This window comes from Orycteropus afer, unplaced genomic scaffold, assembly GCF_000298275.1.
Source record: "Orycteropus afer afer isolate SDZICR_OR568_19922 unplaced genomic scaffold, OryAfe1.0 scaffold00317, whole genome shotgun sequence".
Lineage (NCBI taxonomy): Eukaryota > Metazoa > Chordata > Mammalia > Tubulidentata > Orycteropodidae > Orycteropus > Orycteropus afer.
Genome location: NW_006921904.1, coordinates 2,524,958 through 2,531,979, shown reverse-complemented (window position 1 = coordinate 2,531,979; position 7,022 = coordinate 2,524,958). Strand labels below are relative to the sequence as shown.

The 7,022-nt window shown below is 46.3% G+C and overlaps 1 protein-coding gene across 1 annotated transcript in view; it reads left to right on the top strand.

Annotated features, from left to right (window-relative positions):
• MYO10 (myosin X) overlaps positions 1–7,022 on the top strand; it is a 344,577-nt gene that overhangs the window by 267,181 nt on the left and 70,374 nt on the right. The gene's annotated exons all lie outside the window — the stretch shown is intronic.

Sequence of the window (7,022 nt, the reverse complement as noted above, 5' to 3'; positions counted from 1 at the left end):
AAAGATGTCTCCTTGAGGACTAAGGTGCGCCTGACACAAGCCATGGTATTTTCAATTGCCTCATATGCATGTGAGAGCTGGACAGTGAATAAAGAAGACCGAAGAAGAATTGATGCTTTCGAGTTGTGGTATTGGTGGAGAGTACTGAAAATACCGTGGACTGCTAAAAGAACTTACAGATCTGTCCTGGAGGAAGTGCAGCCAGAATGCTCCTTGGAAACGAGAATGGCCAGACTTTGTCTCACAGACTTTGGTCATGTTGTCAGAAGGGACCATTACTTGGAGAAGGATGTCATGCTTGGTAAGGCGGAGGATGAACAAAAGAGGGGAAGGCCCTCAACGAGAGGGATTGACATGTGGCAGTGGTGATGGCCACAAGTATAGTGAGAATCATGGAGCTGGTTCAGGACCGGGTGGTGTTTCATTCTGCTGTGCATAGGGTCGCTATGAGTCGGAGACTACTTGACGGCACCTAACAGTAACAACAACAACAATTGTTACATGATCCACCCAGTCGCATGCTTTTGCACAGTCAATAAAACACAAGTACACATCTTTCTGGTATTCATTGCTTTCAGCCAAGATCCATCTGACATCAGCAATGATATCCCTCATTCTATATCCTCTTCTGAATCCAGCTTACATTGTATTTGGTGGGGATACAATTCAGGCCGTAACAGGTGCATTGGCCAGGAATCCAACCCAGGTCTCCCTCATGGAGAGTGAACGTTCTCCTCCTGATCCACCCTCACTACACTCATGGTAGCTAATAAGGAATCATTGCCATCTTCTTCATCTTCATCGTTATGGAAGGAATTGACATGTATGTCTCACTGTGGCACTGTGATGCTAATTGTGTGACTGTCCCAACAGAGTTATTCTTTCCTCTCATGACTTGGAATTTGATTCTGCTCACCATTTTCTGAATTCAGTGTCACATCCTCAGATAGAATTTGTGTGGGACATCCATTCATCTTGAGGTATTAGTAAGATGCTGAAAAACTTCTTTCAGTCCAAAGGTGGATGGGAGGAAAGGTTGTGAATGTTGAGTAAAGCAAATTGGGTCATTGAAGGGAGTGGGGGTGCCTAGGTGGCGCAAGCCATTTGCACTCTCCTGACCTAAACTATTACGTTAAAGGTGGTGGTTCAAACCCACCAAGTGGTGCTATGCGAGAATGATCTGGCCGTCTGTGTCTGTGAAGATTATAGCCAAGAAAACCCTGTGGAGTTTCCATGTGCCAGAACCAACTCAACAGCAACAGGGAAAAGAAGTGAATAAAATAATGCTTTTCTGAGAACCATTTCAAAGCAACAGGCTTTTGTAGTTGTGCATACTGTCTTCTGTTTCCTGTGTCTTGGTTGGATATAGGATGTAGTCTTTTATTATTGTTATTTTAAAATATTTTACCTAGTCAGTGGAATAGTCAGTCTATATCTTAAAACTTTCCTTCTTCCTAAGTCTCAGGAGCCTATGTCTTGGGCAAACAGACCAGGTGGCAGATGAAGCCAGCAGGGTGCATCCCACATTGGAGGAGGGGGTGGGACAATCCAGATTGGAGCAGTTGGTGCCCGCAGCCAGGGGGCCTAGACTCTCAGTCTGGGCCGGATGCCGCGTGCTGGCCTGGGTTCCCAGCACCCACTGCACCGAGCCAAGCTGCGCTTGAATGGACTCTTGGAAGGGGCTGGAGGATGGGAATAACCTGGTCTTTGAGTGTTGCCTGACCTCCCGTTTCTTAGCAACTTCCAGCTGCTCTGTGGAATATTCTGTGGTGTTTTCTAATTTATACTGAACAGATCCTGGCTGTGCTCGAAGGCTGGCACATTCCCCTTTTGACTTGCATACAGCCACTTTAATGCATGAATAAGTAAGAGAAAGGACTCCTGGGAAGCTGAGCCCACCACACCCCCTTCCCATCAGGCCTTCGTTTCCCTTCTGGAAACTGGACTTTACGAAGGCTTGCCTCTGTTAACATGTATGTCACAGCAAGGCACGGTAGAGAGTTTTCAATTAAAATTCTTCATTTGATTTCTTTCTGATGACCCAGTCTATAAACCAAACTCACTGCCATCAAGTTGATTCTGACTCATAGCGACCCCCGTTGGGTTTCCAAGGCAGTAACTCTATGAAAGTAGATTACCCCAATTTCCCTTCATGGAGCAGCTGGTGGGTTTGAACCGCCAACTTTCTGGTAGCAGTCAAATGCCTTAGGCAGTGCCCCACACAGTCATGAGTATTTCTGTATCATCCAACAAGAACACTTGCCTTGTGTAAACAAATGTGGGGGGGGTCCCTTCATCTCGGCTTCATGCTGTGTGTTTGGCGTGGTCAGTGGGGATGCTTTCCTAAGCCCCGCCCACTGTCGGCTAACATGAATCTGATGAAATCTGCTGCCTTCTAGCGTTTGACATCTGTTTAATGATTTGGTTCTCGGCGCGGATTTTTCCGAGTTGCTCTTTTCACACTTTTCACAACAGTTCGGACTCCGCATTCCTGATATGTCTCTCAGAACCATGGCTTTCCAAAGCCTGTCGTTCAGAGGACAGGAAGTTATTTGCCTATAAAATTCAGACACTTTGAAACAAGGAACCACAGAGGGGTACTGGCCCAATTATTATGTAACCCAAAGCCAGCGGCCATTGAGTGGTTCCTGGCTCGTGGCAACACCACAGGGTTTTCAGTGGCTCATTTTTTAAGGGGAAATACATTCCCAGGCCTTCTTTCCTAGGTCCCTCTGGGTAGACTAGAACCTCTAACCTTTTGGTCAGCAGCCAAGTACACTAACAGCTTGTACCATGGAGGGACCCCTATTACTATATGACAGTGATAGAGGCTGCCATGCTGGTTTATTTTGACACTTACTAATCAGCATTATTGAAACATTAGGAGTGCCTGGGTGGCACAAACATGTAAGCTCCACTACCAACTGTGAACGGCACCGTGGAACCCACGAAGAGATGCCTTGGAAGAAAGACCTGACGGTCTGCTTCCAAAAGGTCAGAGCCCTGAGAACCCTGTGGACTGCGGTTCTGCTTTCCTCTTGCTGGGGTCGCCATGAGTCAGAGTCAACTCAGTGGCAACTGGTTTGGGGTAATTTTGGTTTGTTTGTTTATAAAAATATTAACTCTGGCGAAGCATTAAAAATCTCAGTTTGACAAATTTTCCTGGGTTTGGCCTTTGAAGAGTTTATTCCTCTTTCTTGATGGCTGCTGCCACAGGTCCCTTAACTCCTCACCCCCTGCTCTTCCTTTCCAGGGCACACAACTTTGGTGGTTGTCTAAGTGACACAGAAAGTGCCACAATGATTTCAGCATTTTTCATGGCTGATTGGGGCCTGCTGACCACCATCTACAGACAGAAGCAGCTGACCTTCTAACTTGTATTTGTCAGCCTGAGTTTTCAGAGCAATTCTGGACAAGGAGGGTATTGACCTTTTCAATATGGTGGTTGGAGAAGCAGAAATAGGACGGTGATGAATAGAGTGGGGTTGAGAGTAAGCTTAGCAAGATAAGGTTTCATCAAGTTCATCAGCTAAAAATGGCAGCAGATTGTAACCAAGAGGTTGCTCTGTGGGGGTTTCCATGTGGGATTGATACATAGAATTGGACCTTCTGTTGGCTTTTGGTCTTAAATCGTGTGTGTGTGTGTGTGTGTGTGTGTGTGTATCTTTCTCACTCTAAGTCTCTTTCAACGTATTTTTATTGGGTCACAGGATGATTTGTGCATATCTAAAATACTACACCCTTGATTTTAAATCCATATGACTTCTGCAGCAATCAGCACTTCCCTCTAACCCTGCCTCTTTTCCTTCCGTCATTTCATTGTCTAGTTCTGATGAACTTGTTCCTTTTCATCACACAGACCTCTCAGCCCCTCAGTTTCCCTTGCTCTCCCCATGAAACCCCTTTGCAATTTCATAATTTCCTTGTCACAGTTGGAATAATTGTTGGACTTTAAATTTTGATTAATTGTTGTTGTTAGGTGCTGTTGCGTATATTCCGAGGAAATAGTGACCACAGGTCATGAGACACTGCCTGGGCCTGCGCCATCCTCCCATTTGTTGTTATGTTTGGGCCTGGTGTTGCAACCACTGTGTCAGTCCATCTCAGCAAGGATGTTCCCCTTCTTGCTGACCCTCTGCTGTACCGAGTATGATGTCCTTCTTCAGGGACCGGTCCCTCCTGAAAACATATCCAACGTATGTGAGAAGAAGTCTCCCATCCTCACTTTAAGGAGCATTCTGGCTGGGCTTCTTCTAAGACAGATTTGTTCGTTCTCTGGCAGTCCATGGTGTATTCGGTATTCTTTGCCAACACTGTAATTCAGAGTCATCAGTTCTTCAATCTTCCTTACTCATTGTCCAGCTCTCACAGGCATTTGAGGCGATTGAAAATACCATGGCTTGAGTCAGACATACCTTAGTCCTCGAGGTGGCATCTTTGCTTTTTCACATTTTAAAGAAGTCTTTTGCAGCAGAGTTGCCCAATGCGATACATTACTGGGTTTCTTGACTGATATGTCCATGGGCATTGATTGTGGGTTCCAGCAAAATGAAATTCTGATGACTTCAGTCTTTTCTCCATTTATCATGATGTTGCTTGTTGGTCCAGTTGTGAGGATTTTTGTTCTGTTTGTGTTGAGATGTAATCCCTACTGAAGGCTGTAGCCTTTGATCTTTACCAGCAAGTGCATTTAGTTTTAGTTTGTTCAGTTAACCCATATTAAGAAGTGCCCAGATCACCAATGTAGACCTTTCAGTTATTTACAAAGTAAGCACAAGCATCTAACAGCTTCCCGAGTCATGGAGAAGATGGCCATTTCATCATAACCCTCAGGCCTCTGTAAAACCCCTGGCCTCGTTGACCTGTTCTGTATCCAAATGGCCAGGTGCCACACTCCTCTCTTTGTCCCAGATTCCACGGTTGTACTGAGAGTATCCATAAATGGGATTTGATGGCTCCTGCTGCACATTTGTGCTGTCCCAGGAACCTTGCCAGCTGTGCACTAACTCCATCCTACGACAGCTGCCCACATTCCTAAACTGACCTCCACTTCCCCACGCCAGCACATGACCTCGCCTTGTCATTCACCAGGGGACGGGGGCCATGCAGCCTTAGCCAGCTCACGCTCCCGCCTCTAAGGCCTGCCGTCTCCTCTGCCTTCATCCTCTGTCAGGTCCCTGCATTTTGAGTGCTAAGATCCTAACCCACCCCCATCCCATGCCACCTGGGCATTTGGTTACCTCCACAGATAAAAGAAAAATAAAACCAGACCATTTGCCCTGAAACTGATTTTGACTTGTGGTGACCCTGTACGTTACAGAACAGAACTGTTCCATGGAGCTTTCGTGGCTTTAATGTGTAAGGAAGCAGATTGCCAGGGCTTTCTTCCACAGAACTCCTGAGTAGGTTCAAACCACCAGTCTTTGGGTTAGCAGTCAAGTGCAAACCATTTGCACAATCAGAGATGCCTTAGAAAAGCACATGATCTGGTAATTCTCACCATGAGTCCATGTAGCCTCTTTGACCTGATTCCTCTGACCTGGATTTCAACTGACCACTGTTCTTTGCTGTCCAGCCAGCTTTGGTGAAGTGCACCAGCTCCCGTCTGCACTGCTGCTCTGTGTTCCATACTAATTTGCCCTCTGGGGCTTTCCAGGACTCCCTGTGACCACAGTGTCACCAACGACATGTTCACCTTGCGTTGTCTGTATGGATCGTGTCCTCTTTGGAATCTGAGTCCTTTCCCACTAGTATCCACTCTCCAAGGGAAATCCTGCCTGTCTTTACATGACCTCTTCCATTTAGCAACAGACCGTATGAGTAGGTCACGCGCACTGACTTCCCGCTTCATCTTCCTCAGGGCAGATTCTGACTCTTCAGGGGTAAGACTCGGACTAACCCAGTCAACAGTGAACTGCACAGTTAATACATGTAATGACCACGTTTACAAGAAGCGTTTGTTTAGCCCCTCACCAATGCCTGGGTTTTGCATCCACACCTCTGTGATTCTCTTGGCCCTTCCTTAAAGGTTGCAAAATGGCTGCCATAGCTCCAACCATCACATCTTCGCAGAACAATCTCCTTCAGTTCTTTGAACAGATAGCTTTTGAGTACATCCTATGCCGGGCGGTGCCCCCTACCCTTGGTATGCATCTATGAATAAAGCAAATAAAGTTCTTGTCCTTCTGCAGGGACTGACATGCATCCCTCCGTGGATTAGGAGTCTGGACCAAAGAGGCTCCTCACAGGGCCCGTTCTCTTTTGTAGGACAGTCTTTCCCAGCAGCCCTAAATGGCCTTTGCCTCTTCTCCCACTGGTCTTGGCTTTTCTGCTGGTTCAGAGCTGGGTCAAAACTGATTCCATGGCTGAGCCTCACTCCACAGGAAGCCAGGAAAGTGGACATCTGGAAAAGGTGAATGGGCTTGCAGGGTCTGCACTGATTCTGGTTGGGACTCAGGACTGCTGTCCTGAGTACAATGGGAGAGTCCCCGGGTGAGAATAAACCTTCAGATGAAGAGAAGCGTGAATGGAGAGAGGAAACTGTTTAGACTTTACTCTGTGTACAGTTTGGAAAGCTTATAACAGAGAAGTAACTTCTGATTTTCTGCACAGCTATTGTCCCCTTGTGACAGCTTGGAGGAAGGATTTAAATAGACACAATTCCTTCTCCGTTGAGCATGACTGGAAGTTCAACAAGAGAAGGAGAACCAAGTCTGGTACTTTATGCCAAGTTCATGGACAATATTGTAATAACAGTAGATTTATGTGCACACTGATGAATTAGTCAAAAGTGAGGTTGGAACCTTCTGGAATGACACTTCTCAAGCTATTCGTGTTGGGAGAGGAGTTCTTTGTTTTATTGTCAGATTGTTGCAGACTAAAAAATACAATAAAAGTGATGTGGTCATGTCAAGTCGCTCCGAGTTTCTAAGTGTTTGCTCTTGCTCTCAGTCATCTTCCTCTCATGGCCAGGCACCAATCACAGGCCGACTTGGGTAGCGCTGTTCTAGCTTTCCTACAGA